Source organism: Cololabis saira, chromosome 5, assembly GCF_033807715.1.
Source record: "Cololabis saira isolate AMF1-May2022 chromosome 5, fColSai1.1, whole genome shotgun sequence".
Classification (NCBI taxonomy): Eukaryota; Metazoa; Chordata; class Actinopteri; order Beloniformes; family Belonidae; genus Cololabis; species Cololabis saira.
In genome coordinates, this window is record NC_084591.1 from 15,349,427 (window position 1) to 15,371,690 (window position 22,264).

At 39.6% G+C, this 22,264-nt stretch overlaps 1 protein-coding gene across 9 annotated transcripts in view; it reads left to right on the top strand.

Moving 5' to 3' along the window:
* LOC133443802 (neuronal cell adhesion molecule-like) overlaps window positions 1–22,264 on the top strand; it is a 108,557-nt gene that overhangs the window by 50,050 nt on the left and 36,243 nt on the right. For 8 of the 9 annotated variants that reach the window (XM_061721048.1, XM_061721056.1, XM_061721061.1 and 5 more), the window contains exon 2: window positions 1,899–1,977. The gene's annotated coding sequence lies outside the window, so the exon portion shown is untranslated. Of the gene's footprint in view, window positions 1–1,898; window positions 1,978–16,733; window positions 16,814–22,264 lie in introns of those variants that run through there. The other variant, XM_061721050.1, reaches the window with a different exon arrangement.

The window sequence follows — 22,264 nt, forward strand, 5'->3', positions numbered from 1 at the left end:
CCGCAGGAAAACACAAAACAGAGGCCATCGTCTCTAGCACAAAAGTCAGTGGAAAAACATCATCCCTCCCCCTTTCTCCTCATAACATACCAAATCAACAAATATCATCTGTAGAGAGTAAATCACATGGAGACATCATCATGAAGTAGGAGTGTGTCAAGATGCGAAACATTCAATGGAAAATTAAGCTATTGAACAGTTTTCAAACCTTTATATTGAAAATGGAGCTTAAATATTACATGTTAAGGTTAATCTTAAAGCTGAGAAAGTGATGACACAGAGGAGACGAGGGGACAATAACAAGAACACTGGAGGGAAGAAAAGAGGATTGGTTATGCTAGGTAAGAAAGCAGGAGAAAAACACCGGAGGGGGTAAGGAGACGGGAGGAAAATTAAGACAGTACTGGAGAAATGTGTAGAAGATTGAAAAGTAGACAGCCTGAGAGGAAGAAAGACACGAGTAAGGATGACAGTACAAGAAGAAGGTGCAGGAGGAAGAGGGGAGGAATAGAGAACATGAAGAGAAAGAGAGGTTAAAAGAAAGATCAAGGAGATGAGACAAGATAAGAGGTGAGATGAGGGGAAGAGATGTGTCTGCCGCAGCTCTCAGCTTCAGGCTTTAGTGTCTATCAGCTTTGATTACACAGTGTTGCTTCTGATAATTCATGATCACGCTGTGTTTTACACAGCTTGGGTGTTTGTCGTCTTTCGTGCTCCAATAGTTGACACAGTTAGCCGTGTTTTAAGTGCATTTTCAGTGAGTCAGCACATTGACGGATGACTATAAATAGGGGTGGGCAAAAATATCGATATGGCAATATATCGCGATACTTTTCCAGCCGATTCAATATCGATATTCAAAATTTGAATATCGATTTTTTTTTTTTTTTTTTATTTATTTTATTTTATTTTATTTTATTTATTTTTTTATCCCCGATTTTTTTCCCATTATATCACCCAGTGCTCCTACCTAAGTGACAGTCCTGGGCATTGCCACTCTCTACCAACCCTGGGAGGGCCCTGCACTGAGCTCAGGTTTTATTTCACGTTTTATTTCATTTTATAATTTATTTTTTATATAACACAATTGCCTGTCCTTAAAAAATGAAAAATAATGGACAGAGGTTTATTTATTTATGGATTTATATCTATACTCACTGATCACTGTGCCTGTCCTTGGTTTTAGTACCCATCTTTCCTGTGTTTATTATCATTTGCCACATAATTAAAGCCACCTCATACTAAATTTAATGTTAATTTCATATGATGTAAATAATATGAAAAACATATACAAATATGTTGTAACTTTAGCTTGTATAGTTATAATAAAACATTGTTTTGACTCAGTTTGTCCCATGAATTGTCACTATAATCTGATGAACGTGCAACTCGGATTTTAAGATCCATCACAATCATCTGATGTACATATATACAACTTGGATTTTAAGATGTGTAATGCATTTTTAAATTTTTCGGTGAACTATGTAGAATATAATAATCGGGATATCGCATAATCGGGATATCGCAATGTGTATCGTATCGTGGCTCAAGTATCGTGATGCGTATCGTATCGTGAGGTCCTTCCGAATACCCACCCCTAACTATAAATATTAGAAAATATATGTATTCATGAGACCGAGTCATGTGCAAAGAGCATATTTCCTGTTGGAGCTTCTTCAAAGGTGACGGAGAAGTACACTTGTGTAATGAAAATAATATTTTTGCAGATTACAATAAAACAACATAAAAAGCAAGACCGTTGAAGAATGAAGCGGATAACCATGCCCCCTAAAATATTTTTTTTCCCCTGGTTGGATTATAGTTGTTGTTTATCTGGAAAGGAGCACAGAGAAATCTGAATGTTGTGTTTTAAAATGTGCTCTTTTCTGTTTAACCAGATTGAAGAAAAATACAAAAGGAAGAAGCAGTCGACCCGCCAGGGACGAGAAGGAGAGGAGGGAACTTTGCGTTTCTCTGGTAAGTTGGAAACACATGTTTGAATGTGTGTTTTTGAGCGAATGTCCAGACTTTCACAATCAAACGTTCCTATCAAAGGCATTTCCGCTCTGGCTGGATTTGATTAGATGTGAATTGTCAGTCTGTTTCAATGTCTGGGAAGTCTCTCCGGTCCAAATATCTCCACGGACAATACGGCAGAAGCGTGAAGATATTAATATTAACACATTCTGTATGTCCTCAGCTGAGTCTTCTCTTTCGGTGTCTGTGTGATGCCTGACCTCTTTGTTCTCGCTGTGAGGCAAAGGTCATCCTTCCTTGACCGCCATTTGTTTCCTGACAAAGTGGATTTTAGTGTCAGCATCCTTTTAGCCACAGAGGTTTGGCGAGGAATTAAAACTAAACAGTAGGGCTGTTCGATTTTGCCCGAAAATAAAATCTCGATTTTTTTCTCTCGAAATCCGATTTTCGATTACGATTATTTTGTGAATTGACAAAAGGCAAAGAAATGATTTCAAATATGCTGTTTTTTTATTGAACATTTGCCCCATTGGGCTTTAAGTGCAAACTTTGCTCTTATTAAACCAAAAATGAATGAATAAAGTGCAAAACTCTCTAAGTTGAAAAAAAGTTTTAAAAAATATAATAAAATATAAAGTTTTATCTCTGAAAAAAAAAATCAGCAAATCAGCACTTGCAAACATACAGTAAGTTATATTTCCAATTAAATAAAACAAGACATTTTCTAATTAAACTAAACTGGGTCTTTGCATGCTAAATAATAATGCAACCCATGAAGGAGGTAGAGGTGTGTAATGTCAGTCATTACATTTGCTATTCACATTTGCAAGTTTTTTGCAAGGAACACGAGCCGGTCTACCGCATCTGGCTTGAGGGATGCCCGGTGGCATGTTACAACGCCCCCTCCTACACTAAAGAGCCTCTCCGATGGGGCACTTGTCGCAGGTATTGAGAGGTATTTCCATCAATCATTAATATGGTATCAATCATTAATATGTGTGCAGACAAGGTAAAAAAAAAGAAAAAATGAAAAAAAAAAGAGAGAAAAATCGATTTTTTTACGATTTTCACGTTTTAACATCGTTCTAATTACATAATCGCGATTACGATTTAAAATCGATTAATCGAACAGCCCTACTAAACAGTGTTTCAAGGGACAAACTGTCTTTTCGGTTCATATGGTTGTCAAGGTAACACGCCCTCTCATGCTCTGTGACAGTGGGTGTCCATGCTTTGAAACCCCAAAACAGCACATAGAGCACATACTGTGACTGCTGCCTCTCTCTTATTGACACATAATGTTTCATAATGGGGGTATTCAGAGGTAGAAAAGTTCCTTAATGGCAGTTGTATGATTAAAAGCTGAAATAGCTCCCTAACGCAGAAGGTCTCATAATGCATTAGAGCGGAGAGAACTGGTTTGAGAACGACCCTGGATGACCTTTGGCCCACTCCCTCATTGTGCTGCGCTGGAACGTTCAGCAGCGAGTTGATCTAATGCTGTGTGAGTGGAGGTGACACAGAGTGATGTGTCCACTGTCCAGTGGAGTGTGAGGAAAGGATCCCGTGTCGGCCTTTGCAACATGCCGCACTGCTGAGCTGAGGGGAGGGTTAAGGGACTTTGACGGCTGGAAGCTCATCTGCTTCTTCTGTTGACGCCCACACTTTTATTTTTGTTGTCGGCGTTAGAGCGCTCACTTAATCCTTTTATTTGCCTCATCCTTTCTTCCACTCTGTTTATCTCTCGAGTCTTTCCATTTCTCCCATGTCATCTCTCGGCGGTGGCGGCATGTTGTCGTAAATGTGTGCTGCGGGCCAGAGAGGCTGAACCCAGCGTTTTTATTGGTGGCATCACAGAGGGCCACACATAGGAGCCGCAGACTGAATTTACGGTTTAAAACACAGTGAGGCGTAAAGTGTCTATTGTGAAAAGCTGCATTCAAGGCCCACCGACCGAAGGCCACAGAGGTTTCTGTTAACCTCCATGCCGCTGCGGTTTTTCAGCACTTTTTTAAATCATTGTTTGAGCAATCGGATGCCTAATAGTTGTGGCTGTCAAAATACTGCGAATAAGAGCTAATATCTCTGAATACGCAAATGATCATGTTCAGACTTTTTCATGCAGAATAAAATCAGGAAGTATTTGCACAGAGATATATGTGCAGTTTTTACCTTAAAAGGGAGCATAATGTAAAAAAAAGACTCATTGCATGACATTAGGGCTGGGCGATATATCAAGATTTTAATATATATCGATATATTTTCAAACGCGATATGGTACGAGACAATATCGTTTATATCGAATTATTATTATTTATTTTTTAATGATTTTGATATAGCTTATTTTGTGACAAATTGACTTGAATGTTTTATTTGAGATTTGCACAAATGTTTTGTTATTTGCACAACTGTCAACCTCAGTGGAAAAGTCTGCCTGTTACTGTCTAAATTGTATTAATTGCACAGTGTATTTTAATTTAATTATTATGCAGGAAAGGGATATTTGTTTTATTTTATTCAAGAAGCATTTTTATTCTATATATGCAGGCAGTTTATTTTTATTTCATTTGTTTTATACATTTTGATATTGTGCAGACCTCTGTTAATAAAGGTACCTGTGTGACATTTGGCACGAGGCATTGTATTAAAACTGACTGTTTTTTTTAAGGGTTTGCCTCAGAAAAAATGAAGCTAACAGAGATGCTATGCTGTAATGCTTTGGGGGAAACCCCAATTATGGCACAGAAAAAATATCGAGATATATCGAGTATCGCCATTCAGCTAGAAAATATCGAGATATGACTTTTGGTCCATATCGCCCAGCCCTACATGACATCATTAATTTCAGTGCTTAAAGTCACCACCAACTTAAAAACGAGGGCATAATACAATTCTGATTCTCATCTGAAGACTTTACATTCAATGAGTTGTTCAGATTTGACATCTGTGACATCACAGACCAAGATGAGCATGAGATGACCAGACTCTCTGCTTTTTCAACAAAGTGCTGCAGGACAAACACAGCCAATAACTTTTAAGGACTGAGTTACTTTTCAACCCAGACATCTGACCTTGCTGATCTTGCTAAAGGCGAAAAAGACAACAAGCAAGAACCGCACATGGATGCAGTGCAGGCCTGCCAATCAGTAGGAAAGACGGTTTACTAACGTCCGTGAGCTGAAGAGTCCAGTTTCTTCATTTATGCATCCATTCATCCTTTTATTTATGTGCGCTAAAGTTTTCCTCACGGCCAAAAAAAACCCCCAACAGATTTACAACTTTTTTATACATTTCCATTTACCTAATTGCAATCTGCAGCATTGTTACACACTCGCAAGTAATTTTTGAGAGAAAGAAATATATCAAAATTGCTGCAGCAGATAATTCCTAAACCGAACGACCCCTGGGTGTTATTTCAGGCGGGCGATCTCTGCAGTTGCTGCGCCTGCTTACATTTACCCTCTGAATGGTTCGTTCCAGTTCCTCCGTTTGTTCAATGACCTGTAAGGAACAAGAAGCACGTGTTCTTAGATGCCTTGGGATGTCTCACCTACCAAGCTTGCTGTTACTCTCCTAATGTCAATCCCACCTCCACCTCCACCTTCTACCTGTGGGCTCATATTCAAAGGGCGTGTTAGTCCTACACTCCTGTATTTCTGTGCATGCATGATGTACGATGCTGAGCCTAAACGCTGAATCCAAGACTGTTTTTCAATGTTTTAGAACTTCCCTGCATGAGTTGTCTGACTGAAATGGATGGATTTAGGCTAAGACCTTATTTACCTTTTGTTTTCATACAAACAAGTTTATCAGGCGCAAGGATTTCAATACAAAACAGGGTCATCCAAAGGTAGTTGGCAGGTTTATAAAAGGGTCTATGAAACCAGAGTTGTCTTTTTTTTGTACATCCAGTTGTATTCTTTCAACAAAACAAGGGGGGTGTCTGTATCTCCTATAGGTCATTTTGGTGCATTTTCAATGATCAGTTGCACCCATTAGTTATTTTTTACCTCTCATTTCATTATTTTGAAGTTGAATGAGCTTTAAGAGCCAAAAAGTAGCCAGAGTGCTGTCATAATACTGCATTGGATAGGCTGAAGCATTTATGCCATCCACTGTGAGTGGCTGCTTCTTCTCACATTAAATGGTGTTAGTGCTGCTGCTGCATAGCACTGACTGTGATATCAGATGAGCTACAGGGGAGTTGAGGTGTTCATATGTTCACAGAGCCCCCCCCGCACCCCACGGCTGCTCCTGGCTCACGTCATTTCAGATGACTGCACCGGGATATTTCCAGGTGTCACTTTGATATGAGCCTGACAAGTCTCTGGCGGCCCTCTGTGTCAACAGTCTTGTCTGCACATGTTATGCCTACTGCATGTGAAAAAGAAGATATCTGCGTGTTTTTCCCACCGTCTGTGATTCCGTGAAAGGTAAAAACAGACAAAAGAGATTCAGGGAGACACAGCTAATGTTGGAGGGAAAGACGTGAATAAACAAATAGTTAAATAGATGGATACAAAACATTGAGAAAGAGGAACAGGCCGAGTGGTGAGAAAGTGTTTGCTGAGGCCCCTCTTGAGAGGCTTCTGTTCTTCATCTTCTAGGGATGTTGAGAAAGTCAGCTTTGTGCACAACAGACTCACAAACAGCCTGGAGAGTTTTGCATCTGCACTCGGATCTCTATTTTCACGGTTCCTTCCACCTGCTCAACCATCCTCAAGGCCTAGACCTTTCCACCTTCCGTCTACAATTATCTGGCTCGAAATGTAGAAAAAAAGGGTGCATTATCTGGCCGTTATGCTGGGACTATTGTGTGGATAAATCCAGACTGGCTTCTTATTCCTGCTCCCATTGTTTGTGTTTAGATCAGCTAATCACCTGCAGCATTGACTTTGCATTTGGCAAACTGATGTAGGATTTGTATGCGCTGCATTCTCTATCTCTGTAATGGCAAGAAATTATCAAGCAGCTCCCCTCCCCTTAATAATAATAATAAAAGAAGAGTGTATATCCATGCCATTTTCAAGAATTGACCTTTATTGTCTTGCACATAAAACTGCAGGTAAAAATTCTAGTCCAGGTTTTGATGGGAGCATGCAATTCCATTATTGATTCCTTACGATTACAGCTCCTCGTGATTATCTGTTTTCTTTGAAAGGCCTCCTTTATGCACACTCCAAAAAGGTTTGATTTGTCAGAGTCTGGATATCGACGTGGCTTCAGGACAGAGAAGATCGTCTGAAGCTTGTGGGATCCTAGTGTTTGGAATGGCCTCTAAAGAAACAAAAAGATTTATGAGATGGCAGGCGAGGGTCTTGGTTCAAGGCCAAGTCTGTCCGCTTCATCACTATAAACAGCCTGCTTCCTAGCTGTTGTGGTGGAATACAAATGGCTGAATTTAGATTTAGTTACCCCTGGCTCACCTGCATCTCAGCCAACTCTAATGAGAAATCTCTTTATGAACCTGCCATGATAGAGAGTAAAAGAAGGAGTAAGGATGGAAGGTGACAGCACGCCGAAATAGCAAGAGGCTATTTCTCTCCTGCTTGGTAAATTATATCAAGTCTCCATCTAGCAATATTGTATTTATTATATGTTTATTAAGCATTAACATTGTCCATGGACACATGTAAGAAAATACCCCTAAAAAACAGAAAAGGCTGGGCACACTTTTATGACTTAACATAAGCAAACCGGTGTTATCATTGCAGCTCGAATCCTGCAAACTTGAGAACTGTATAATACAGAAATGATTTGGTTTATTTTAGAACATAGACAAAACATATGAAATACATACATTTTACGATTTCATAAAAAACATTAGCCCATGTTATGTTTAGTTGCATTCACATAAGAAAAGTAAAGTATAATATTTACTTTAAAATATTATATCAAATGATTCCACACAAGTGCACTGGACATTTTTTAGATCATATTTTCATTACTTGACTTCACTGAGTCTTTATTAAGTAAAAAAGTAGATTGACAACTATTTAGTGCAGTTGTGTGAAACCGATTGATATAACATTTTTAAGTTAATCTAAAATTGTATTATTTTGAGTGACATTGAAGAACAAATATTCAGATATGAGAAACAAATACAGAAAAAGTAATTAGTACTAAAGAGGAAGATCTTGTAACTAAGGTAGGTTAGATGACATCACGTCAGTGAGATTATATGGGTATAAAAAGCAATTTAAAGTCCTAAAGACAAATGTGCAAAAACTATGTTTCTAAATTGTGAAAACACTTACAGAATAATGTTTCAGAGTGTAAATTGTGAAGACTTAATCACCTTACATTTTTTTTATCAAGATTCTAAAGAAATCTCGAGCATCAGGGACATCGTTAAAAATCAAACTTGGATGCCGGAGCGTCAGGCTCTTGGTGATTCTGAACTATTTCAAGAACAGTTCTGGAAATCACTGTCTCAGGACACAACCTGCTGTGCCACAATTTCAGACTGGAGCTCGGCCAGGCAAAGAAGGATGCATAGGTGAACACAATCCAGAAATGCTGCCATCTTCTCAGGGCCAAAACTTCTTTCACAAAACATTTATAGACCGTTTACCTTTTGAAACCATTTGATGCATAATTAAATAAATAAATAAATAAAAAGGCCCATAAAGATGACTGCTTAGAAGCTAGAATCCCGCATCAGGAAGAAATAGGACAACATTCATCTCCCCAAAGTCCTGCTGCTGGTCTCTTCACTTTCTCCAAGTAAAAGACGAAAATGGGGGATACTCCACAGTTTGCTGCTGCCGCCAGATTGAAATTAGTTTTTTTCCCTCCAGAATATGGTATATTTTCTCAATTTAAACATTTGATGTTCTTTATAAAAAAAATTTGCGTTAAAAACAGAAAATCACATGTTATTTTTCACAGTGTCCCAACTTGTTTTGGAATCTGGAATCTAAATACTTCACATCTGCATTGGGATTACAGTGAAATTCATCAATCTACAGGTAGATTTGTGAAAACCTGCTTTGTTTCTACAAATAGTCGTGATTTAATGGAGTTGAATGCACCATGTCTGGCAGCACGTTCAGCTTTCCGGTGTCTGCCTTTTTCTGTCCAGAACCTAGACTGACTGATAGAAGCAGTCAGGAAAAGCTCCTCCAAAGCCTCACCCAGCCATTATCCAACACTTCTCCTGCATTAGTGACCGGATTCATCCTGTCAAACGCAGACCCAGGACAGAGCCTGTTAACGGATGCCAGGTGGGCTGTTAGTGTTAAAAAAATGCTTTTTCTGGAATCAATGTTTAAAAGACAAGGACTGATGGAAAATATGGGGGAAATTATTATTTGTTGGGGCCAGATGATCTGTAGGGATGGGGCACTGTCTGTCTAAGCTGCATCACCTTCTGGGCAACAACACACTCAAAACCCTCCAAATGATGGATGTAATAGAGAAAATCTCATAAAACCAGGAGAGCTCTATTGTTTTTCTTTTTTAATTGAGTCTCTGGTGTGTTTTCAGGCTCATTTTCATATAAATATACAAGGATAATTACAGCAAACATAAAAGGACTTTCTTTATGAAAAAGCCAAGTCCTCTATTAGTCATCGCGGCCTATGATCTAACAGTTCAGTTATTAACACCCGTGAGATAGAAACATGTTCATGCTCAGGTTCATGCTCAGAAAAGCTGCCACCAGTCACTCATCACCATGGGCTTTCTGTGCCATTTGTTCAATCTCTAAAACACTCTCTGTACCGTATTTTGTGAACTATTAGGCGCACTGGATTATAAGGCGCATGACAAAACATATATAAAGCAAAACAAAACAGTCTGGTAAGTCGAACTTTTAGTCAACTCATTCACAATAACTCAGAATATCGTTCAGTTGTACCAAATACACAAAAATACACACATTTTAAAGGAGCATGAGGCTCCTTTTAAGAAATGTGACTCTCTAGCGCCACCCTTCACCACGAGGGCCGTCGGGGGTACTGCAGCCAACAGCGAAGCTGGCATGGGAGAACGGGGAGAACGCGCATGCAGCGTCATGTGACGTCACATCCGCAGCCCAGCGCGGGAAATTCGGGCCCACAATTGCAGCACATTTTGCAGCACACAGCCTGTTCAAGGCAAAGGAGAGATACACTAGAGGGCTCATTCTTTTGGGTTTGGAACGCTTCATCTGACATTATTACTAGAAAACTTAAAATGTATACGGATTTTTTTCATAAATCTTGCCACAATCCGGCCTCAAGCTCCTTTAAATCATCCATAAGTCCACCAATAAAAAGGCAGATGTAAGCATCTTACTATGTCCTGTTCTCTGATTGGTTCATCGTTGCTGGTGATAGCGGACACCTGAAGCTAGTGTGAGGTTGGAACAACGTTGTATTCCAACATTTGATTACACCGTATTTTCCAGACTATAAGACGCGTTTTTTTTCCATAGTTTGGCCGGGGGTGCGACTGGGGGAGCGACCTATGTGGGAAATTATTAACACATTATTACCCGTATGTCATTTCACATGTTATTTTCACACTAAGCTGCAAGAGGGCGAACTCCAAATGACGATGAGTCTGACGTAAGCGGCGTAGAAGAGGAAGCACCGCATCTTGACAACAAGGAGGAGGATTTCATTGGATTTTAGTTATTTGGAGTGACACGGATGGTTTGGTAAACTTCTTAGCATGTATTTATGCTATATTTATCTGAATAACTCTTAATGTGTTATGTTAACATAACAGGCACGTTCTCAGTTGTGTTATGTAACATAAGCATACCGTACAATTATTCAGCCTGTTGTTGCCTCTATTCTATTTTTATTTTAAATTGCCTTTCAAGATGACATTTCTCTTCTTTGTGTTGGATTTTATAAAATAAATTTCCCCACAAAATGGGACTTATACTCCAGTGCGACTTATATACGTTTTTTCCTTCTTAATTATGCATTTTATGGCTGGCGCGACTTGTACTCCGGAGCAATTTATAGTCCGGAAAATACGGTAATTGGATTATGATATAGATTTGAAAATCGGGTTTACGCTAAAAACCCAGTGTTAGCCTGACGTCTAATTATAGTAAGGTAACATGGACTAGATATTGGATGATGGTTGATTGCCAGCGCTACATAATTAGTTATCTAACGTTGTCTGACCTGTATCCAACCAAGGGCCGACTTTAATGCAACGTCCCCATGTCAGCTGAAAGGTCCGACAATCAATCCAGCTGAGCGGCTTTGTCACTACCAAAGTCGCACTAAAACATTTTGAGATATTTTTGAGCGCAGTGTAAAATTGGTTTGAGGTCAGTAAGCACAACAAAATTCATACATAAGGCGTGATTTTAGGGCGCCCTCTAGGCCAATTTTTGAGAAAAATTAAGGATTCTAAGTGCGCTTTATAGTGCGGAAAACACTGTATTTCAAAAATCCAATTGCTCAAGTAAAATAGGGTCACCCAAATGCTTGCCGGCAGCAACTACTCACATCTGCTTGAAGGAGGTGTTATCTTTCCCTCAGGTATTTCATTTGTGCTGAAACATCACACGTTTTGCGCTTGGGGAAATAATTGCATCAGATTCGATCTAAAAACCCTTGGAAGGGATATTTAAAATGACAAGTCATTGCACCACTCTTCATTTCAAATCAGAGGACTATCTCTCAGGAATGTCATTACTGAATTATCCACTTCATCTAAAGTGGTTTGTTGAGTTTAGCATGTAAAAACAGAGTCTCTCCAGGACAATTAAACTTTTCTGTCTTTGGAGTGCAGCAGACATGCTATATTGTCCAATTAAGCCACATATCTGCATGTGTTGTGGTGTAATTGAGTGAAACAACATTTTATTGTGTATCTTTCTGTTTTATATAGTGACTGGTTTAAAAAACAAAACACATACAAAACCTGAGGCCAGTTCAACCATGAAAAAAGAAAAGATGGATGTGTATATTCCGTGGAAAGACTACGTTTTTTTCTAACAGCTTCAGCATTTTGAGAGACATAACCACTTCTAATTGTTTCCTACAATGAAGAAAGAGAAAAAAAGACCATGATTTGATTTTTTCTCACACTTTGAAAGGACCATTGTTTGTCTCCTCTACATCTGAAATTGGATGGTGTGTCCTTTTGGAAAGCAGCGGTGGGGAAATGATTTGTATTCACCTGCAGTATCTGAATGGAGCTGAGGAGGGGCTGGGAGAAAGCGAGGGGGCTGGTACATAGTGCTTCTTTATGTGATAATGGATTGCTCTGACATTCACACACATTGTGGTGTAGTGTGTCTATCAGTCAATACTCAAACTTGTAGGATGAATGGCAAGTTTGAATAGTAGCTCCTTAATATGTCTTGCATTGACATGGCAGGTGATGCAGTTATGTACTGTGCATTTCTGTGATGTCGAACCACCGAGGCAAAAGGGCGGCACCTCATACACACCCCGTATGTGCGTCTGCTCATCCTGTCCCACAAATTAATTCTTTTCTTGTTTTTATGTAGCAGCACTCTTTTTAAATAGCCCAGCTGGGCAACTGGATTCTTCTGTCTCAACACAAAAGAAACAAAGTGAAACCGGGGACGGCCAGTAACGAGTAACTCCTCTTACAGTGTTGCATATAGGACCGGCCACAGTGTGGGGAAACCTTCAGGAGACAATGGCGGGTTTTGAGAGGTCTTTGGCCCTCTGAAACACTTCTTTGATTGAATTTCCTGGCACTGAGCTCTAGTGTTGAGGATGATTGTGGAGTGGGAGCTGTGGGGTGTGTGGTGGGGGGGTGAAGACCCTCCTCGGTGCTGACCTTTCACAGACACAGGTGGGGTGGAGTGGAGAAAACTGTCAAAGGAGGAGGAGGAGTAGAGGCCTATTGTGGTGCTCTGTGAATTGAGAGGTGGCACTCAGCAGTGCCAGGACTCACCATCTCCATCCACCTGCAGAACATCATCTCAGTTTACTTTTCTCTCAACTTATTTCACTCATTAAATACAAATAGCATGTCTGGTTAACATATAGAAGAATCAGACTGTCTGAATGCATTATGTCTCTTGTGGCTTGTACTGTAATATTGTTGTTTAAGTCAACTTTTAAAAAAACTGATTCCTTTCCTTTCAGCAGAGGTGGACAGAGTACTCGACCCCAGTACTTGAGTAAGAGTACAAATACTACTGGTCAAAATTTACTCCGTTACAAGTAAAAGTAGCTCAGTCAAAATATTACTCGAGTAAGAGTAGAAAAGTACTTGCTTTTAAAGGTACTTAAGTATCCAAAAGTAAATGCTTTTAAATTTACTTTAAGTAAAAGTAAGAGTAAGAGTAAGAGTACATTTCTTATTTTCCACATCAGTAAATTACTATATTTTTTCTAAATTAATTTAAGGATCTTTTAACTCTTGTTTCTGAGAATTCGATGTTGAGTTGTTGAAAGCAGAAAGGTAATTCTGTTTCGGCAGACACAATAAACATTTGAAAATAAATGTCTGGGGTTTGTCTGTGCCCTCGTTTTTAAGTTAAGATACGGCCAAGTTAAGATACGGCCAAGGATTTTGTGAAAGTCCCTTCTCCGAATCCGGCTCATTATCAGACTCAGACGACTCAGCGGATTGTCTTTCTTCTCCTGACGCAGGCGTAGCCATTGTTGCGGCTATGTCTTGACAAACGCAGGCTACTTTGGCGGTATCGTTTTGAGGAGGCTTGACGTATTTCCGCTTTACGTACATCCCAGTGGAGAGCGTGCACTGTGATAGGTCTCCTCCTTTGACAAAAACAACTTGTGTCCAATAGGATTTTAGGGAAGAAGAAAAAAGAGCAGACCAGAAAGTAACGAGTACTTTTCAGCCTTCCTAGAAATGTACTCGAGTAAAAGTAAAAATACTTGTCTTGGAAATGTATTCAAGTAAGAGTAATAAGTACCAAAGAAATCTAATACTCAAGTAAAGTACAAATCCTCTGGATATGTACTTAAGTACAGTACTCAAGTAAATTTACTCCGTTACTGTCCACCACTGCCTTTCAGTAAAATCCAGCCACTAAGGCGTCACATGCCAGTGTCTTGAAAGTGCTGGTCCTAAGCCCAGACAAATAAGCTTCCTTTCTCCCAAATCAATATGCTGAACACGATGATAACCTGCTGTGATAACCCTTAAAAAGGGACAAGCTGGAAGAAGTGCCTGATGGTGCTTTAAATGGTTTGACACGAATTATCAGGAACGTGTTCATGATGAGGAGCCAAAATGCTGGAGGCTGAGCAGCCAGAGGAGCAAATTAAGTCTTTAACAAAAAACTCTGACACAGCAGGAGCTCAACCAAGGAAATAGAATAAAAATGAAGGAAAGAATCACAGTGGAGCATGACTTAAAGGGGAAGGAGCAAAGACGGGACAATGAATACTTACAGGAGCAGGTGACAGAATCAGGAAAGACAACACAGGTGACGATAATCACAGGAGATAAACGGAGGAAGTAGGGGAGGGGAGTAATTAAACACAGAACAGAGGCCTTAGAATAGAAGGAACAAGAAAAACCCTTCCAAGAAAGACCAACAAACTCCCGAAACCACAGCAGTAAAATAGCAAAACATGAAACATACTGTAGGTTGAAAAGAAAAGAACACAAATCACTTATATCCCCATCTCCTGGTCTAACAAACATTTTTTTAATAAAAACCACTGGCACATAGCTGGAGGTGAACTTCAGCAATACTTTGATTTAGGGCTGTTCGATTAATCGATTTTAAATCGTAATCGCGATTATGTAATTAGAACGATGTTAAAACGTGAAACTCGTAAAATCGATTTTTCACTTTTTTTTTTTTTTTTTTACCTTGTCTGCACACATATTAATGATTGATACCATATTAATGATTGATGGAAATACCTCTCAATACCTGCGACAAGTGCCCCATGGGAGAGGCTCTTTAGTGTAGGAGGGGGCGTTGTAACATGCCACCGGGCATCCCTCAAGCCAGATGCGGTAGACCGGCTCGTGTTCCTTGCAAAAAACTTGCAAATGTGAATAGCAAATGTAATGACTGACATTACACACCTCTACCTCCTTCATGGGTTGCATTATTATTTAGCATGCAAAGACCCAGTTTAGTTTAATTAGAAAATGTCTTGTTTTATTTAATTGGAAATATAACTTACCGTATGTTTGCAAGTGCTGATTTGCTGATTTTTTTTTTCAGAGATAAAACTTTATATTTTATTATATTTTTTAAAACCTTTTTTCAATTTATTTTACAGAGTTTTGCACTTTATTCATTCATTTTTGGTTTAATAAGAGCAAAGTTTGCACTTAAAGCCCAATGGGGCAAATGTTCAATAAAAAAACAGCATATTTGAAATCATTTCTTTGCCTTTTGTCAATTCACAAAATAATCGTAATCGTAATCGAAAATCGGATTTTGAGAGAAAAAAATCGAGATTTTATTTTTGGGCAAAATCGAACAGCCCTACTTTGATTATGCTATTTTCCCTTTGTTAATATATTAAACCCCTAAAATATCATCTACTGTTATAGAAAACCATTCTTTAAAGTTAAATCATCCCTTCATACTTTACCCTTTATTTAGATGTAACTGTTCTTTTGTATTATTTAATATACAGCCAGCCATGAATATGAATATTAGGCCTCTGCAAATGTAAGGAACTGATGGATACCTTCAACTTGACCACAAAGGCTCATGTATGTATATATGAACGCTTTTGATAAATCTTCTTCTCAACTGAAGGATATTAGCTCCATCTGAAAAGCTGATAACGTATAATTCAGCTTTTACGCCCTATAGGTGTTTGAATGGTTGAATTTTGAGGTGGTCATGCTGACGATAGCGTTTAACTCGGACTTCAGCCTTACAGCGCCATAAGCATGGCTGTAGACTATTTTTTCATTAAATTTTAGATATTTTGCAGATACTTTCTAAAAGACATTGAACAATTAGAAAATATTTTACTTTCACGCACATTAATCATTTTAAGCTTGAAGAATTTATCTTTCTCCACAGTCTGAAAATGTTGAATTTAAATGGTCATAGCACAGCCGGCAGGTTTTGTTTAACAGAGCGGACCTTAGTGCCCACCTGCTACGTTCTGATTCAAAGTTAGGTGTGCTAGTATCATGCTGTGGTAACAGATTGTTCCAGCTCACAGTCACTGTTCATGCTTTGTTATTTGATGTCGTCTGCAGATTTTGCTCTGCTGAATGGTGCTACACAAAGCACATGCAGCTGTAAAGGACCGGGCTCTCCCTGCCTGCCTATATACTGTATCAGCACAATTCAAATTCCACCAGAAGAGTGTTTGTCAAACTGGAGCTGAGCTGTTCTAGAAAGGCCTGCTTGCATCCACTGTTGACTCATAGTTATAAACTCCCAGTTTTACTTTGTCACCATAGCTGATGTGGCCCACAAAAACTCATCGAAACATCTCAACTTCTAGTTTGTGAGAGGATATCTACCACTCTCTGTCTCAAACAGGCTCTCTTTGTAGCGCCAATGCTCTAAGCCTAATGTAAACCCCAGATATTGGCCCCATCTTGAGAGACCCTTCACTTGTGGAGTAAGCCATCCGGTGTGGACATGGTACCAAACTGAGTTTCTAATCAACCTTCTTTTGTTACGCTCGCCTGGAGGCTGATTTTTTTTTTTTTTTTTTAATTTTTATTTTGGCCAAGCAGATGTCAAGCATACAGTTTCCCTCCAGCTTTATTCCTAGGATGACAAATGAGTCTAGCCCCCTTTGTCCTTCTTTTTTTCTTCTATATATATCTCTGTTTGATGAGAGAGCTGACATCTTCTTGTTGGCATGGTGATCTACTAGCATTGTGGGATTGGCATGGATACAGAGTGCACTTTTGAGCACCTACACTCTGCTAAATAGTGAGTAGAGAGTCTCTATATTTAGTGAGCAAACATTTTCAAGCATTTGCGGAACTATAATGCAGCTGAATTGTGTTGGAAATGTTATTGTATAGAGGTTTCTATCTGTGGTCTTAAAGGATTTGTGTTTCTTCCCACAGGAGATTGGTTTTATGTTGATTAATCTTTTTAAAGTTTTAATTTTTATTTTCATCCTAAAGTGTGTCTTGTGATGCTGTTTGCTGCGGATTTTGAAAGTCCTTTTAACTATTCAAGAAGCCAGTCGCCATGCATTCCTCCCACTCTCCTGCATTTGCTCAGCACAATGAACGTCCGCTCAGCATATGAATGGCCTCACCCATAACACTCTCACGTGTCAGGGAGAGCAAACTCAGGCTCCGACCATGACAGCCTGCATTGACCCAGTGTGAGAAAAACCGATAAACTTGGCAGATGCCTTTGCAAATATGCATATGCACGGTCAAAAATGCATGCAAGCAAATATGTTTGGCAAATAAAGAATAATGTTTTTTAGAAGGAGTAGTTATCACATCAATATCAAAGTCAGTTGCACTTTTGTTCATTTAGCCTTTTGAGTGCTGCATTAGATCTATAATTATTAAAAGCACTGCTGATTACTTAAATAGTATAGTCCTGGCTCCTTTGTGAAGCAATGAGAATATTGAAAGACCTCCAAAATGCCTGGCAGCAGTTATTCCAAGGAGACAAGGAGGATGTTGTAAAGCAGTGTCAGGGATAGGAAAGCAATATGTTTTTGGGTGTCATTCAGGCTGAGAATGCCAGGATTACCCCCTTAACACACCATCTCATCTAGAAGTGCTGCTTCCATCTGCATGCTAAAGAGAAGCCTGCTCTCAGAAGTGCCGGTGCCGTCGCTGATTAGCATTTGGACAGGGGCGACAGGCCGCAAATCCCAGAGTGTTGGCACGTATGTGGAAGAAGCGTCGTGAATGTCAATGGGCTGCGCTCTGAAAGGAGGGGAGCTAAACAAATTGGAGAGCATGTTGCATTAGCAGTAGACATCAATTAATGTTGAGTTGTTTTATAGTGATACTTAGGGGAGTTTTGAAACAGTTCAGTTTAAAATATATTAAATATATATGTATTGCATTTTCTAAAACTTATTCTAAAACTAAAATGTATAGACTACTCTTTTAGCTTGAGGAACAATAAAGCCTCTAATTCCCTCCAAGCAACCTGTGTATTTTTAATGATTTTCCAACAGCAATTTTGACTTGCCCCCAGCAGGAAAAGTGCATGTGGAATAAATACCATTAATGATGGCTCAGTTCCCTTTAGTGTCCCAGTAAAGTGCAGCAGTGAATTAACATGGACACCAGCAGGACCTCTTCCAAGTGGAACATTGCCATCATTAATACACCTGCGCCTGCTGTGAAAAAAAGGTCTCTTCCTGCCTGTAAAAGGCTTTCTCTCAAGGTTTTGTACTCTCTAAGTCCAAAATTGAGCTCATATTTACAGTGTATTTGTTTGATGGACTCCACGTCACAGATGTGGGTTTTTTATTAGCAAAGTTATGTACATAGACTGGAGCTTAGATTCACAATTAAGCTTGATGTGGATCTCTGTAGATCAAAGCCTCTGCAGGTCTGGACAGAACTGTTCATGCAACATCAGAGAGTCAAAAGATAATAATACAAACAATATACAATATTTACAGACGAGCCAATGACTGATGATCCTCTTTTGTCCAGCGCTGTACAGTGCAGATGAAAGGCTCTGATTTGTTTTCGAACAGTGGTGTTTCCTTGAACAACAGGATCCCAAGTTCTTATGTTAACCACACCAATTATTTACATGTTGCCCCCTAATTACAAAGGCTAATCAGAAGAATAGGGGAAATGGATGCTGAAGCAAGCCCAGGAACTTTCCATTGTGGTCATTTAACTGCACATAAAAGGCCTGTGAGGGGTGTTTGTCAAAGGCCCTGAGCATTCACCCTAATGCATCATGGCTACAATTCATATCTATGCTTCCTCGTGAATTATTCATTTGCTGTGAAACCAAAGGTAATGAAAGTAAAGTCAAAAAGGAAACCTGTGTTAGGGATTGGGAATAATGCAGGACCCCTAATGTAGGAGATCCATAGGCGGCAGAGTGCAGATAAGTCTTTTATTTTAACATAAAGTGCTGTTCCGACAGGATTCCCAAAGATTAATACAAAACAGCTTCTAACAGAAAACCAAAGAAAATTCAAAAGACAACTAATCCTTCAGTACGTTTACATGAACTACCAGGAAGTCAAATTATTGACTTAGTCTGACTGATATCGACGTTTTAAAAGCCATATATACACCTTAATGTATACATGACAACTTCAAATCAAGCTATCCCGGCCCTGTATACGCAAACCACTGTTAGCCAAGCTATCAACTGGGCTGGGACTCCCCCTTCCGGAAGTGACAGGACCGTGGAATCAGGAATAGCAACGGTCATGGCATGACAACAACACAGTAGCAGAAGAAGAAGAGGAAGACTTTGGGTGGATCTTGCGCGTAACATGATCAGGTTTAGTACGTACGAAATGTACAGAGCTGCCCCATCGTTGGCGTACAAATCTTCGCATGTTGTTGTCCTCTTTCTACGTCTGCTTCAAATCTGCCACGTTTGTTACTAATTGTTCTAATTAACCGGAAGAATACCAACGTGAAAGCATGTGTAACACCACCTAGCGTCACGGAGAGGAATGCACTCAGTAATTCGATTCTCTTCCCGCGCATGCACACTTGGATTTTTCTGAAAATCCAGTGAAATCCTTAGCTCGGTTATTGCCAATAGCTACATTCCAATGTGCATGTAACCGTACTGACTAAGAGAGGCAAACAGACAGGATCAAAAGACAGACAGCTGCAAGGAAGGGAAAAGACAAGACAATATATACACACAGGGACTGACGAGACCAAGATCCAACCATCTAACTTCAGGGTTGGGTCTCAAGCAGCACTAAGATTCAATGCAGTTCCTCGACTGGCCACTGGAGGCTGGTTCCAACAGCAAGTCAATCTCCATTGACTTCCATGTTAAAATGTCCAATTTTAGAGCAGAAATAAACATATTTACAGCCTGGTTCGATTGTTTTATTTCATTTCTTTTAGAATACAAGACAAGGCCGAGGAACAACAACACCAAACAAAACTCAAATCCCAACAAAACAATAAGCCAAACCAAGTTTCTGACAGAAACGCCAAACTATATCCAAAACCATGAGAACCTGTTAGATGAAGCAATAGGAATAAGCACTTATAAATGATGGATGGATGGTTGAAAGTTAGATAAAGCAAATTTAATGTTTCTTTTGGTAAAGTGATGTGTTATTTCCGTACGTGATTATGATTTGAATCAGTGAATGAAAGTCTCGTCATCTCCCATAAAACTGTTGCTTTCAGCTGTGATCCAAAAACACACACTTTAGCCTAAATTGTTATTCTTAATTGTCCGCAGCAGTGTGAAACATGTCCGGTTGTCTCATTTGTCTCCGGATGTTGCTATTGTAGACTAAAGACCTGTTAAAAGTTTACCCCGCCTCTTTTCCAAGTGAAAGCAAGGATAGTCTCCAACCACCCCACCCCCAGCAGCCACAAACCGGATGAAGCAGGTACAGAAAATGGGTGCATGGATCCTACGTCCATCTGGCTCCCCTTAGCTGTTTAATGGTATAGAGAATTTCAAATAGCTCGAGGCGTGAATAGAAGGGAGCCTCAGAAAAATAAACTCCTCCAAGCATATCTATTTTCTCATCACCACTTTCCTGAATATGGAGCCATTCTCATCATTATACCAACCGCCCATTCAGTCGCCTGTAGGGGATCCCTGCTGCTCCATTAAGGCCATACCAGGCCTCACAAAACCCTGATTGCATGAACCATCAATAGCGCCGATTATGGGAGTTAATTAGGTTGCCTGGCATGAAAGAAAGGCCTGTCTTTCATCAAAGACGTTAAATTGTGCAGCATTGATGCAGGAGTGTGGATTCTGTCAGAAATGCTGTGTTGCATCACTGCTGTCTTGCATAGACAATGGTAATATCTTTGATGGCGAATCACATTAGGAAAAATAAGTATCTGTTAGTGTTGCTGAAATGGGACTTTCCCTGCTGATTTATTTTTATATATGCATGCAGTCTGCTTCCACTCCCTGTCCTTGTGTTCCTGTCACTCTGCTGTGTGTGCTCAGACGTGTCTTGACCCTCATGCTCTGTAGACAGCCTGCATGAATGTGCCGTACCCCGGACCTGTACACGTTTGTGTGTGTATGCACTTCTGACATGTGCACAAAACCAATTAGTTTTGGGATAGTGAAGTACTTGGCTACAGGAAAATGGCAATAGAGGAATTGAAGACACTGGTTGAATGAGAGGCCAGGCAACTCAATGAAGCTTTGACACAGGAGAGTGTTTTCTTTGCAGCTAGAATGGAAAGCAAGGCCTGTGTGAAGGTGGTTTTATTTAGAAGTAGACAGTAATCAACGTTTCAACCTTTCACTTTGCTGACACCAATTAAGAGTGAGTTCTACTGGAATTTAATTGGTATTCAGTGGCATGATAATTAATTTTCTACGATCCGATATGCTTTACATCAAAGCTAACCATTTTGCCATGCAGCTGTATTTGTTTAGGTTTGGCATTCTTGTAAGCATTCCAGACTGCTTCTGCTTTCAGTTCGCTTAAAAAAAAAGAGAAAAAAAACATTTGTCAACCTGCTTATCCCACATGATCAGTTATTGGAACAAATATAAGGCTTGGTTGGGTCATACCATCTAAACACAACTGGTTCCAATAATTTGTGTTGCAATATCATGCAGGATATATGTTCAAAGGCTTCCAGAAACATACATTTAGGAATACTTGATTATATGTTTGGAATCAAGGTTCTCTTGTACCGAGGAGCCCATTCTGCTTTGATGAATCTGCTCCAGTGGCCTTGAACACCCTGCTCCTCAAATTAATTTTGGTTCAATATTAGTCAGGTCCTCCAGATTCTGTATGATCCATCAATATTTTTAACTATTTATGTAAAGAAACAATCATCTTCTGTCTTCATTGGACCAACTATATGTGAATTTAGGTGCTTTTTATCCGCTAACAAGGTGGTTATTCTGGGGCAGTTTTTGTATGATTTTTTTTAAGTGAGAGGATGTTGTAGTTTATCAAGATCTTGGATTTATCTGTTTGAAAGGTAGCTACAACACCCTTCTGGATGTAACCATCACTTTGTTATTCTTCTTTATAAGAACCCTTTTCCCATTCGATTTTATCAGCTGTGTGACAGCTTTTGGCACAGCACTCCAAACAGGACCGCAGATTTATCTGGGACCCAGCATGAGAGCTTTATTGACTTTGGCTTTCCCGTGTCTGTTAGCTCAGGATGCAGACGGGGAGTGGTCAACAACTGAAGCAGCTATTTGTGAGTCCTTGATTGGTTGTATATTATAATC